The sequence below is a fragment of the Callospermophilus lateralis genome, chromosome X, assembly GCF_048772815.1.
Source record: "Callospermophilus lateralis isolate mCalLat2 chromosome X, mCalLat2.hap1, whole genome shotgun sequence".
Lineage (NCBI taxonomy): Eukaryota > Metazoa > Chordata > Mammalia > Rodentia > Sciuridae > Callospermophilus > Callospermophilus lateralis.
The window spans coordinates 72,708,222-72,723,906 of NC_135325.1; the positions used below are offsets into that span (position 1 = coordinate 72,708,222).

At 34.2% G+C, this 15,685-nt stretch overlaps 1 protein-coding gene across 9 annotated transcripts in view; it reads right to left on the bottom strand.

The window, feature by feature from the left end:
- The window catches only part of Diaph2 (diaphanous related formin 2), an 826,282-nt gene that overhangs the window by 681,649 nt on the left and 128,948 nt on the right, over positions 1 to 15,685 (bottom strand). The gene's annotated exons all lie outside the window — the stretch shown is intronic.

The following is a 15,685-nucleotide window of genomic DNA, read 5'->3' on the forward strand; positions in this document are numbered from 1 at the left end:
ATTTTATCTTTCAACCTCCCTTTTGATATTTCATTTTTGCCCTTGAATAAATTAAGGCTTATTAAAATAAATAAATGTGTAAAAAAAGAAATCAATGGATGCATATAATACACTTATGCTATGGGAAATGAATAGAAAAGGTCCCCCACACACAAAAAAAAGAGAAAGAAAAAAAACATAAGTGTGGTCAAAAGTTCTGATATGCAACAATGGTTTCCATAACAGAATTATTCTATTTGATAAAATATACACATTCCTGAAAGAAGCATAAACATTTTTAAAACCAAAATCCAAAGCCCTTTTTTACTTAGAATAATATGATCAGAACTCTAGAGCATCTACTATTTCTACACACTATTCTAGGCCTTAGAGGGAAAATAAAATACATTTTTCTGCCTTTAAGGAGATGAATTGCTTTGGTGGTTTCTGTTTTCCCAACCATGGGGCTTCACTACCTCCCCTTGAAGTTAATTTCTTGGCTGCTCTCTCAGCCCCCCCCCCCACACACACACACAGTAAGCTGCTAAAAAGATAAACCATAAATGAGAACATGTTCATGCTATTTACAAGGTCCCTTTGGGAACTGGTCATTAGCTAACATGATTTATAGTTCAGATTTTTACATACATATTTCATAAAAATAAACACCCCTACTTAATAATTAAATAATAAACTGATTAAAGATAAGTGAATATCTAAAATACCAAAGCCTGTCTTCCCAGTGACATCATTTTACTTTGAAGCATGCAAGGAAAGGGATATTTTACATTTGAGTTTTACTTTACCATTATTTTGGCTAGAATGTCTCTATTTCTTACATTAAATATACCTGTAAAACTGCTTTAAAATGAAATTAATCAGGTGTATGATTGGAAGTTGAGAAAAATTGAGCCATCATGCAAAATAATATTTTGCAGCTATTTTTTCTACTCTATAATGAGTATAAAGAATTAGTCTAGGTCAGCCTGATTACTTAGCCTATCAGAGGAAAGAAGAATATTTAGCCATTAATTATATTCATTAAATTATGCAAAATCCAAGACTGTTTTGCTAATAAACTAAAGTATAACTAGCTATATAATTATATGGAAATCAATATGCCTTTGAGAACAGTCATTTATCAAAAGAAAATTCATTCCATAACCAAACAGCATTTCATGAGTACCTTAAACTCTAGATAACAGAAGTTCTCTAAATCATTGGATTATATAATCATAATCCATAATCGGCAAGGTCTTAGAGCATAAATTCCTGCCCAGCTTCCAAGGTACTTACCATGGATGCTGTAAGATTCCATCTTCAACAACAGGAGTACAACTACAAAAACTAGGCTGATACTCAAGTATGATACTTAGCCATCACCCTCCCATGTACAAAATATCTACTAAATTTAAAGAATAATTTTAAACATAAAATCTGAAACAAAACCTTATAAGACAATATACTTCCAAGGAGACAAATGTTTAAACTTTATAAAATATGGAAAGATCTTTCTGATTTGGCATTAGGCCTGATGATATAAGAAAAGGTAAAGGACAATTTAAAAATGCTTTTAACTTCACCTCTTTTGGAATAATCTTTAAAATCACCAAATATGAATTTTCCATCCAAAGCAAGAATCTTCAGGTGTTTTGTTTTTACTTTTTTTCTTTTATTCTTTTTTTTTTAAAGGGTACTGAGAATTGAATCCAGGGGACTTTATCACTGAGCTGCAGCCTGAGCACTTCCTGGTTGTTTATTTTTGTTGTTGTTTTGTTTTTGCTTTTGCTTTTGCTTTGACAGACAGGGTCTTGCTAAGATGCCCAGACTGGCCTCAAACTTGTGATCCTCCTCCCTCAATCTCCTAGGGAGCTGGGATTAATACAGGGCTGTTACAGCTCAAGGCTTTAGATGATTTTAATATCCTCATGGATCAGTCTAGAGGACCATGTGGAAGGAGACACCCTTCCCCTGTACTTGGAAGGGAGCGTTGCTGAGAGAAATTAGTTCATATACTAACAGTACTTAAAACTCAGCACATAATAAGTGTTCAATTAACGTTAGCCACGATTATTATTGTTGTTACTCTTAATTCCTTGGGCATACCCTCTATTTGCATTGGGCCATTTTTCTCATTGCCACTTTTTTTTAATTGCATTTTTGATGTTGTTCTACCAAGAGCATGAAGTCCAATTAAACTATGCAATTAACCTCTCAACAGATCAAACAGTAAAATTTTAACTTTCTTGAAATAAAGATATTTTGAACTTATTTTTTGAATTCTCTAAGAATGTAATTACAGTGCTATATAAATAAAAGAAGATCAACAAATAACTATTGGTCAACTAGTAGACTTGTTGTTTTATTTTATTTTATTTTATTTATTTTTACCAGCATGCTCCACAAGAGAGTGTGCAATAATAGCTGACCAATCTGGACTCAATATTTTTCATTTTAATTTTTATCAAGAAATATTATTTTATTAATACAAGAAAAAAGTAAAGGCAATGTTTAACAAATATGTCCTTTTTAACAAAATTAGCATACTGCTAAAATGTAAAGGTCCCCATCTGTATTAAATATATAAACAATCTTCAAGATTGTATAGAATATATACTCCTATTTTTCACCATGTTGATTTTGATAGTTATTTTGATTACCATATCCAGTCATTTTATAAAACTCATTATGCATGAATAATTATTAAAGGGAAAAGTTCACAATTATTGGAAACTTAAAGAAAGGGAGACTATGATAACTATTTCAAAATACTTCAAGATGTATCTCAATTTGTTTAGAAGGCATTCCTATCTCACAAATTGATGCAGATCAAAAACCAAGGTATAAAAGTGTGGCACACAGTCTAACTATGGTTGATTTTAATAAACAATACTTAGATCAAAACATTCCTTAACATACTAGATGTTCTGGACAGTTAAGCAAATCCTATTGTGTTAAATATGAACATACAAGATTGTAAGGCAACATTCTCACATATCTCTGTGCATGGCAATAAACCCATTTGAAAAGTTATCAGACTCAGTAACTAAAAGGCTTATGTGCCTATGTGATTTTTCTGAAGTCTCCTTTATAAAATACTCGATGTATATTTTTTCAATACCTGAACCTAATCCTTTAAATATATTGACTAATTTTCAATAGGCCTGTAATTGACTTCCTATGTAAAATTCAGGTATTATGCTACTACTCTTTTGGGCAAAAGGCTGTGAAAAGGAACAAAAAACACACAGTTAAGATATACTAAATCATAACTTTCTGGTTTAAATATAATTTTAAATATAGCTTAATTAAAAGTACGTATTAAATACCAATTGTTAAAATATTACAGAGTATAGGAAAACAAAATTTTCATTCAAATTTTCTGAATATGTTCTGTGTATGAAATTTTTATACCACTCTGTACATCATTTAATTGCAAAAAAATTTCAATTGACCATTTCACATACTAGGGCTAAATCTGTGCCTGTATACAGAATATCCTATATTTCAGCCTCTCTCCAAACCATATGCATTTTCAAGGAATGCAAAAAGAATAGAAAGTAAATAAAAAGTAAATTAATTTACTATATATGTATATGTATGATTAAGCAAAAGATAATAAACACACACACAAACCTTGTGTGTGTGCGTGTTTGAGATACTTCAAACAACATTTAAATGGAAACATATTTCCTAAAATCAATACTTCTTCCATGTTCTTGCAAATCATACACAAATACATGTTCACATTTTCGTCAAAGTAATTTGGCAAACAGTATTAAGATAAAACGTTATCTTGCCACTTTGCCTCAAAATAATTTTATATCTTACTAAAAGTAGTATGAAAACTTAAAATCTCCAAGCTGGGAAAAACCCTGGAATGACTGCCAACAGTAACTTTAAGAGGTCATGGAAGGATTACTAATATTTATTTAGAAATATATTATCCTACAAATGTTATATAATCTATCTAAGTGCAAATTGATGCAAAAATCTTTTTATGGTCTGCTCCTTTATGCTTGGCACTTAACTACCCAGAATACTTTGTTACTAGTGATTTTAGAAATTTTTATCATGCGGCCTCATCTATCAGATAGTTAATTTAAAAAAAAAAACTTTAGTACTGTTACCAGTATTTGAGGAACCCCACTGTGTTCTTCTCTATGCAGAACATAATTTATTTATTCTTCTTTATTCTCTTCTTTTATTCTCCATGCTAAGTTGGTTTCCTTCTGCATGTGATTATATAATATAAGCCATCCCACATTGACTCAATTGTAATAATATTAACCATGGCACTTGGTCAAAGTGTATGTGACAGTACTTGGGAGAAAATTTTAAGTCATACAAATAACTCATGTACACATTGAAAAATAAATCAAACAATACATAAACATATAATGTGACAAGTAAATATCCCTCTGTGCAGTATACCATTATGAAGAGATTAGTTTTGAGGGGGTACTGAGGATTGAGCTCAGGCGCACTCGACCACTGAGCCACATCCCCAGCCCTATTTTATATTTTATTTAGAGACAGGATCTCACTGAGTTGCTTACCACCTCACTTTGGCTGAGGCTGACTTTGAACTCACAATCTGCCTGCCTCAGCCTCCTGAGCAGCTGGGATTACAGGGGTGCATCACCATGCCTGGCATATTATAAAGAGATTTTGATGGACCATTCCATACATTTTAATAATGCATACATGCTGCATATATATAATATTATATATATAGTGCACACACATAAAGTCAAGCACAACATAACAATATTTCAGTCAACAATAGACCTCACATATGATGGTAGTCCCAAAGATTATAATGGAGCTGCAAATTTATTATCGTCTACTGATACACTAGTGTACTGCATTACTCCTATATTTTTGGTGATGCTGATATAAACAAACCTACTATGCTATCAGTTGTATAAAAGTATAGGGTATGCTTTCGAGATCAGACTAGATCAGGTGCGTTCAAGGTAAACCCTTATCGCTCACCATGCATGAAACTCAACTCAAAGTGGATCAAGGATTTAGGAATAAAACCAGAGACCCTGCGTCTAATAGAAAAAAAAGTAGGCCCTAATCTCCATCACATGGGATTAGGTCCCAATTTCCTTAATAAGACTCCTGTGGTGCAAGAATTAAAACCAAGAATCAATAAATGGGATGGACTCAAACTAAAAAGTTTCTTCTCAGCAAAGAAATAATCTGTGAGGTGAATACAGAGCCTACATCTTGGGAGCAAATCTTTACCTCTCACATATCAGATAGAGCACTAACCTATAGGGCATATAAAGAACACAGAAAACTAAACACCAAAGAAACAAATAACCCAATCAATAAATGGGCCAAAGACCTTAAGAGATACTTCTCAGAAAATGATGTATAATCAATCAACAAATACATGAAAAAATGTTCATCATCACTAGCAATTAGAGAAATGCAAATCAAAACCACTCTAAAATTTCATCTCACTCCAGTCAGAATGGCAGCTATTATGCATACAAACAATAATAAGTGTTGATGAGGATGTGGGGGAAAAGGTACACTCATACACTGCTGGTGGGACTGCAAATTAGTGCAGTCAATATGGAAAGCAGTATGGAGATTTCTTGGAAAATTTGGAATGGAACCACCATTTGACCCAGCTGTCCCTCTCCTCGGTCTATACCCAAAGGACTTAAAAACCGCATACTACAGGGACACAGCCACATCAATGTTTATAGCAGCACAATTCACAATAGCTAAACTGTGGAGCCAAACTAGATGCCCTTAAATAGATGAATGGATAGAAAAATGTGGCATATATACACAATGGAATATTACTCAGCAATAAAAGAGAATAAAATCATGGCATTTGCAGGTAAATGGATGGAGTTAGAGAAGACAATGCTAAGTGAAGTTAGTCAATCCCAGAAAAACAAATGCTAAATGTTTTCTCTGATATAAGGAGGCTGATTCATAGTGGGGTAGAGATGGAGAGCATGGGAGGATTAGATAACTCTAGATAGGGAAAAGAGATGGGAAGGGAAGGGAGGGAGCATGGGGTTAGAAATGATGGTGAAGGAGATGGACATCATTATCCAAAGTACATATATGAAGACACAAATGGTGTTAATATACTTTGTATACATCCAGAGATATGAAAATTACTCTATATGTGTAATATGAATTGTAATGCATTCCGCTGTCATATATAACAAATCAAAATTTAAAAAATAAAAAATAAAAAAGTACACCATATGCAATCTTTATAATACATAATACTTCATAATAAACGACTATGCTAAAGTTCATCCACTTATTATTGTATTAGGGTTCTCTAGAGGAACAGAATCAACAGGAAGTATGGCTATAAAAAGGGAATTTATTAGATAGGCTTACAGGACCAGATGCTAGATAGTCCACAATAGCTGTGTACAGGCTGGAGAGCTGGAAGAACCAGTAGCTGTGCAGTCCAAGAGGCTGAAGCCTCAGAACAAGAGGGATCAATGGTGCTACCCTAGTCTAAGACTGAACGCTTCAGGAAACTCCCTGGAGAAAGACTGAAAGAGTCTGCTTTGGAAGACCAAAGGGACCAGAGTCTGATATCTTCAGGTGATCTCAGCAGCAGTCAAGAACCCATCAAGAAGAATCCAGCTTGCATCTGCTGCTGCTTCCTTGTTCTTTCAACTTTTTCTTCATCCAAGCCACCATCCTATTGAGTGCTACTCATGCTTAGGGAGCATCTCCACTTCAGTTTGCTATCCCACTTGTCAATAATTTCTAGACATGCCCTTATTGACACACCCATAAATCTCTTAATCTTCCACATTTCTTAATCCAATCAAGTTGACAATTCAGATTAACCATTACAATTATACTATAAATTTTATTGTTATTGTAGAATGGACTCCTTCTATTTATAAATTTAACTATAATATAGCCTCAGGCAGGTTCTTCACAAGGGATTCCAGAACAATACATTGTTACCATAGGAGATGACAGCTCCATACATGATTTTTGCCCCTGAAGACCTTCCAGTGGGACAAGATGTAGAGGTAGAAGATAGTGATACTGATGATCCTGATCTTGTGTAGGCCTTGGCTAATGTGTGTGTCTTGAATTTTAAAAACAAAGAAAAAAGTTTAAAAAAGAAAAATAAATTAGGCTTAGGCTAGGTGTTTAATAGGTTATAGCATCTAGAATTGTGTAAATACACTCTAAAAAAGTTTACACAACAAAATCTCCTAATAAACATACCCCAATAATTGGCACATGTGTTATGTATGTATGTATCTACATATATGAAAAAATTGTACCTATTTTTTTCTCAATAATTACAGTCTCATTAAAAATTGCTGCTCACCAATATTTCTGGTTCTCCTCCCTAGAGAGACATGGTAGAATTGTGTTTCCCTAGCCCCTGAAGTTAGATGTGGCAATGGAATTAATTTTTGACAATGCAACATAAGTAGAAGCAAAGGATGGGGTGTCAAGGTGGAAGCATTTAAAATGCCATTTACCCATCTTCTACTTCCTTTTGCCACATGGTGGGAACTCAGGACCCTGAGTAAGGATAACATGGGAAAGAGACCCTAATTGACATGTAGTAAGTATGTAGCATGAACAAGAAATAAGCTTTTATTTGTTAGAGATTTGGATGTTATCCTCACAGTGTATCCTAGTTTATTCTCACTAATATTACATTCTGAAGTAGACACATATCAGCACATACAGACATACTTCATCCACTGGAATGATATTTTTGGATGAATGAATGATTATTTTATTTCACTTGATCAACAAGTATTTTTTGAATGTCTAGCATGTCCTAAAATACTGCCTTGAGCACTTTCAATCTTAATGTTCATGTAATTCCCAGAAGTCGATGAGGCAGATTCTATTTTTGCTCAGTTTTACAGATAAGGAAAGAGAAACATGTGGAGATGAAGGTGAGATTGTCCCCAAGTCCCCAAGTACATAGTAAATGTGGCAGGGCCCGAATTCAAACCCAGGTCTGGCTCCAGAGCCAATGCTTTTAATTACTAAATTATACCATGTTTCCAAATTCCAGGGAAACCTATAACTCATGAAAATGCAAGTAATGTCAAATACTAATAGCTACTATACTATGATGACAATTAAACAGATTAATATGATAGGGAGTGGGAACTAGTTTATGGAATAAAGTGAGGAAAGGCTTCTTTAAGGAAGTAATTCTTAAACTGTGACTTGAACAACAAGGGTCCTTCATGTAAAAAGCCTGGGGGATCGGGGAACAATTCCAAGCAGAAGGATTAGGTAGTATAGAATTCCTGAAGCAGAAATGACTGTGTGTGGGACTGGGGTTTTGGCTTAGTGGTAGAGCGCTTGCCTAGCATGTGCGGGGTGCTCGGTTCAATCCTCAGCACCACATAAAAATAAAGGTATTGTGTCCAACTACAACTAAAACAGAAAATATATAAAAAGAAAAAAGAAGAAATGACTGGGTGTATTCCAGAAACAGAAAGAAGGATGGGTAGTGTGGTTGGAGCACTTGGACCATGGGAAGAGTGAGAGAAGTTTTATTTTATCAATTCTCCAAAGATGGACAACATTGTCTGCATCTGATATTCTTGTGTATGCACCTGCATGAATTTGTATAGGAATAAGTGAAAGATGAATCCTAATAACTGGAATCACTGGGCCAAATTTTGGCAGATAAACAGGCACCAACAGAACAGAGTGCTTGTTTCCCTTACCTTCTCTTACACTAACATCATACTTTTGAAACCTTTGCCAACAGAAGATCTAAGTGAAATAAAACAACCCCCCCCCCAAAAAAAAGGCCACTTAATCTCTCTGATATGCAGATGCTGAGTGACAATAGACCAGGGGGAGGGGGAGGGAGAAGGAGTGGAGGTTCACTGGATTGAACAGGGGGGAATGAAGGGAAGAGAAGAGGAATAGGAATGGGAAAGACAGTAGAATGAATTAGACATAACTTTCCTATGTTCATAAGTGAATGCATGACTAGTGTGACTCCACATTACAAACAACTATGAGTAGAGAAAGTTATACTCCATGAATATATGTCAAAATACATTTTACTATTATGTATAACAAAAGGAACAAATAAAAACCTGTGCCAATGTGTTAGATTTTTTAAAAATGCTATGTCATTGCTAGTTTATCTAAATTTGTTTAATTTTGTTTGAAGTTAAATCCTTTTCATATATTTATTGGTCATTTGTATTTCTTTAGCTGTGAAGTACAAGTTTAAAGGCTTTTCCATGTTCTAAACTGGGAGTTTACTTTGTTTATGTTTATTTTATTTTAAAAAGTCTTTGAATATTAACATCATGAGCCCTTTGTCAATGTGTTACAAATATATGTCTTTAAACATGTAATGTAGCACTTAATTTTGCTTATGATCCTTTTATCACCCAAATTTAGAAAATTGAATAATAATTGATCTTACTGAGTTCAAATACTTCTTTGATCATACACTAAATTCCCTCATGTATTAAGGTCTATTGCTAGATTCTCTCTATTCTGTGCCACTAATCGATTTGTCTATTCCTAAAACAAATAAAACCATTTTAATTACTATGTCTTTAACTTTTTTGATGTATTTGGTAGGAGTATTTCTACTTCACTACATTTCTTTTCCAGTTTTCCCCTGGCTATTCTCATGTTTATTCTTCCAAATAAAATTTAACATCATGCTGCCAGTTTCTAAAATAAATCCTGCTGCAATTTTATTGGTATGTTATTGAATCTTTGTTATTGATATAATAAACAGGACTTATTTTCATTAGTAACCATTTAACTCATTATTTGTATACGGAAATGCTATTAACGTTAACATATTTTCATCAGATATTCATATGATATGCAAATATCTTTATATATTTCTTTCTAAAATTTCTAATATCTCTTCGCATTGGCTAATATGCATTGTCATCTTCCTATTAAAAAAGTGGGGAAAAAGAGACTAGAGGGGCTGAGGTTGTGGCTTAGTGGTACAGCGCTTGCCTAGCATGCATAAGACACTGGGTTCAATTTTCAGCACTGCATATAAATAAATAAAATAAAGGTCCATTGACAACTAAGAAATATTTTTTTAAAAAAATAGGCTAGAAAATAATGGTTATTATGAATACCATGGTCTTGCTCATGACTTTAATGGGAATTCTTCAAGTGTTTGTTCATCATATATAAGGGTGACATTTGCTATGGGATATACACTTTTATCACATTAACAAAATAAGTACTATCCCTATTGTGTTGATTTTTTTAAAAAAGAAAATATACTAAATTTTATCAAAATCTTTTTGTTGGATTTTTCTTCCCGCCCTTTCTTTTTCTACCACCACCTCCCTTTGGTACAGGGGAAACTCAAGGTCACTTAAGCACTTTATATTTTTTAATTTGAGATAGAGTCTCACTAAGTTGTTGAGGCTGGCTCTGAATTTGCAATCATCCTGTCTCAGCCTCCCAAGCCACTGGAATTACAGGGATGCACCTCTGTGCCCACAATCAAAGACCTTTTGAAAATACATATTGAGTTGTGTACTTTTTTCTACCTATCTTTGCTCAAAAAAAAAAATCCAAACCTATTATTTAGGAACAATTTTCCCTGGCAGTAACATGCTACCAAATGATGCATATTTGCCATGGGGCCAGTAGCACATGGATATAATCCCAGCAGCTCTAGAAGATTAGAAAGGCCATCCCTACAGAGATAGGTGTCTGCTAGTTGAAGCCAATGCTGCAGCCTATCATCTCCCTTGACCAACCATGTTTCTTTCTAGGAATCAAATCTGAAATCTGATTGAATACATGTATCAAATTATCATACTGAACCAGGCCAGGTGACACATGACTGTAATCCCAGCTGTTTGGAGGCTAAGACAGCAATAGGATCACAAGTTCAAAGCCAGCCTCAGCAAAAATGAGGTGCTAAGCAACTCAGTGAGACCCTCTTTCTAAATAAAACAAAAAATAGGGCTGGGGATGTAGCTCAGTGGTTGAGTGCCCCCGAGTTCAATCCCTGGTATCAAAAAAAAAAAAAAATTATCACACTGATCCAGGCATGGTGTACAACTGTATAATTTCAGCAACTTTAGAGTATAAAGCAGGCAGATCACAAGTTTGAATCCAGCCTGAAAAATTTAGTGAGACGCTCTCTCAAAATAAAATATAAATAGCTTGGGATATAGCTTAATGGTAGAGTGCCCTGGGTTAAATCCACACCATGAGAAACAAACAAACAAAAAAAAAAAAACACATATTAAATTCCTTTGATTTACTTCCTTATTCACATAGACCACACCAATTGTACTAGTAATGGAAAGGAGAATGCAATATAAAAAATTCTACAATGTAAAAATGGGATCAAAGTTTTATATTATCCAAATCAAGATTTCACAAACTCATAAGGGACACTAATATCTCATGAGATAATGATAAATGCTCTACAATCACCTAAGATTCAGAATTAGTGAGTTCACTAAACTTAATTTTTCTTCCATAAGACATTTCAAATTATTTAACATTAATGTACACTGTAATTCTTGAAATGGAGAGTGAAGGTGTATATAGCATTCCAAATTTCCCAAAGTTATTTAGCTAAAACATCTCACATAATCATACATGGAAAAACACAATCACACTGAACACTGGCACCCAAACACAGAAAAGGGAAAAGCTATCTAGCCAATCGGACTGCTCTCAATGCTTTCGATAAACAAGATGTCTGCCAAGCTGAAAAGTCTATGTCTGGTAGGAGGGAATGAGACTGATCCACTGAGAGAAAAAGAGAAGAGAAAAGGACATACACATTAGAGTGTGTCTGTCTGTCTGTCTCTCTCTCTCTCTCTCTCTCTCTCTCTCTCTCTCTCTCCACATTAGTCTCTTAACACACATCTGTCTGACTTCACTGGGTCCACCTACAAAGACTACTTGTCAGAAGAGCAGCAGTTCTCAAGGTATACTCAAAGGACTCCAGGGATCCCTGGAACCCTTATGGGTGAATGCCAAGTCAAGACTATTCTCATAAAAATAGGAAGAAGTTATTTGGCCTTTTCACTCCCAACTGTAGAGTGGAGTTACCATGGCAAATGGAAGCTTGTCCCTGTGTATTCTTATGTTCTAAAATTTTCAGTTTTAAATCCCTGAAAAATAGCAATAAATATAAATCCCTGTAAGAAATTTATCTGTAGTCCTCAATAATTTGAAGGATACAAAAGGAACCTAAGACCAAAAAGTTTAAAAGGCATTACACATAACTGCTTAAGTGGGTTTTGTCCCTCTAAAATAATTGGTATTCTCTCCCTGAAAAGCAGCCCTCCAGATATTTCAAGGTACTAATTCTGTTTTTAACCCAACAAACTCTCTTTATTTGGGCTATGGCTTAATAGATACCTAAAAGACATGATATTTTTTTCTTTGAAATACCCTCTTTAGCTCTGCCAATTTTCTATCCAGAAAATCATTTTCAAGCCCTGGGCTTGATTTTTCTCTTTAAATCCTTAGCTAATAATTTCTCCCTTGTTTTACAATAAAATACTTGTATCCTTTAAAAGTGTTATATAGGCACAGATAATAGAACTTGAAATATTAGAGGTGTGAGTTAAAACAATATGTTAATCTAGATTCCAAATATTTATACAGATTATTTGTTACCTAGTTGTTAACTAGGTAACAAATAATCTGTATCAATTGTAATCTGATAATGTTTTATTTTAATGAATTATTCTGTTTTACGCCGATATTTACCAAGAAAATATGTCCATGTGTTTCACAATATATTTTGAACTTAAAAATACAATACTTTTTTTTAGATGTTGATGGACCTTTATTTAATTTATTTATTTTATGTGGTGCTGAGAATCGAACCCAGTGCCTCACACATGCTAGGCAAGCATTCTACTACTGAACCACAATCCCAGCCCTATAATACACATTTTTTACTTCATTAAAAAAAATTCTATTTCAAATGTTTAAGTATTTTTTCTCCTACATAAATCAAACATTAACTCATTTATGTAATAAATTCAACTACTCTACTCCTAGCTATGTAGGTCTATACATAGCTACAAAAACCTGGGCAAAACACTCCATTCCCTCTGTAAAAGGAGAGTATTAGAATAAATGACATGCCCCCTACTATCTAAGAGAGCACCTATTCAAGGCGAAGTTATACATACATTCAACTTACACAATAGTACATGATTTGAGTCCGCCAAAAATGGCAGTAATCTACCAACAGGTAACTGATAGCAAAGTACCCATTCTATGTTATCATTATTATTATTGTTTTTTCAGTAGCTTTAACCATGAAAATTATCATATTTTGAATTCACTTTGTTTCAGGGAGACTTGTATTATAAAAATGTAATGAAAACATAAATTAAATAGTGATAGATGAAAAAGACTTCATGAAGCAACCCTTTGCCAGGAGTTATGTCTGATTCATTCCTGTGTCTTTACTAGTCCCATACCCCCTCAATTTCCTTCATTCCTCTTTGTCTAATCCATTGTACTTCTATTCTCCCTCCATCTTGCTGTGTGTTAGCATTCATGTATCAGAACATTTGGCCTTTGGTTTTGGGGGATTGGCTTATTTCACTTATCATGATAGTCTCTAGATCCATCCATTTACAAGGAAAAGTCATAAAGTCATTCTTTCTTATGGCTTGGTTATATTCCATTGTGTTTATATATTACATTTTCTTTATCCATTAATTTGCTGAAGGGCACATACATTGGTTCTATAGCTTAGCTATTACGAATTGAGCTGCTATAAACATTGTTGTGGCTGCATCTTTGAAGTATGCTAATTTTAAGTCCTTCTGATGTAGCATTATTTCTTACCCATATAAACAGGGCCAACTTAAAAAAAAAACTTTAAAATTCCCAAGAAAATATACATGGTATCAGTTTATAACTGACTATATTCTTTGTCAACATGGCAAAAGAAAAAAAAAAAGAAAACCAATGTAATAGATAAATTACATTAAAATTCTGTGTTTTTCAAAATGAAGATTCTACCTGATTTTAAAAGTATTTCCCCCTCAGTAGGAAGGGGGGAAAGCTTTAGTTACATATAAAAAAGCACTTACATTACTATAGTGTGCTGATTTTAAGTCCTTTGGGTATAGATTGAGGAGTGGGATAGCTGGGTCAAATGGTGCTTCCATTCTAAGTTTTCTAAGGAATCTCCATACTGCTTTCCAGATTGCTTGCACCAATTTGCAGTCCCACCATCAATATATGAGTGTGCCTTTCCCCCCACATCCTCACCAACATTTATTGTTGTCTGTATTCTTAATAGCTGCCATTCTGACTGGCGTGAGATGAAATCTTAGAGGCTCAATTCACAATAGCCAAACTGGGGAAGCAACCTAGAAGCCATTCAATAGATGAATGGATAAAGATACTGTGATATATATACACAATGGACTAAAAGAGAATAAAAGCATGGCATTTGCAGGTAAACGGATGGAGCTGGAGAATATCATGCAAAGCAAAGTAAGCCCATCCCCCCAAAACCAAAGGCTGAATGTTCTCTCTGATAAATGGAGGCTGATCCATAACAGGGAGGGGTGAGGCATGGGGAAAAATGGAGGAAATTTGACTAGGCAAAGGGGAGGGAGGGTAAGGAGGGTGCATGGGGGCAGGAAAAACAGTGGAATGAGATGGATATCATTACCCTAGGTACATGTATGACTGCACATATGGTGTGACATTATATCGTTGTGTAGTAATTGTGTACAATGAATCAAAATGCATTTTGCTGTCATATATACCTAATTAAAATAAATTAATTAATTAAATAAAAATTTTTAAGAAAGCACTTACCAAAGGATTCAATGTCCCACCTTAAGAGAGAAACCTAACCAAAGCAATTGCCGTGGCTAACATGCAGCACAGGTTTGTGATATGTGTTATAAGTTCAACTTAAAACTTTACATAAATAATTAGGGGATAAAATCATATAGTTCATGAACTCAATTGTTTACAAATGCCAATCAACTGACATTTCTTAAGTAGTTTATGAGACTGGTCTTTGAGAAAATCAAAACCACTCTGAGGGAAAAACATCCCAAAGAACATCTGTAGGTAAATTAAACTAGTATATTTGTCCCTTACAACTATACATGATGTTATCATCTCTTTCTGAATACATTATCTAAAGCTGATATTGTGAAACATTTATTTGTTTGTTTTTTATGTGCTGACTGCCATGAATTTGGACAGTGAGACTCCGACTTATAATATGAAGAGCAGATGAGAAGATGTTACCAACTACCAGACTTCTTTTTGTTTTACTCTTCACATCTGTACCAAAGCATTTCATTTCCAATAAGTTGAAAATTTAAGGACATACAATTTCCCCCATGTATGCTCTTCAACTTTCAACGTCTGGTGCTCAGTTAAATTTCATCTGTTTGCAACTTTTCCCCTTAAAAGGCATTATTTTTAACTTTCTAACTTATTTTATAAAAAGCAAAAAACCTGCTCCACATCTACTTCTAAATGTTAAATCTCATTAAATTTATTATCATTAGAGACTCCCCCGGTAAAAGACCCCACAAATGTGGTTAAAATAAATTATCAATGATGGGCTGGGGATGTGGCTCAAGCGGTAGTGTGCTTGCCTGGCATGCGTGCTTCCCTGGCATGCGTGTGGCCTGGATTCGATCCTCAGCACCACATACAAACAAAGATGTTG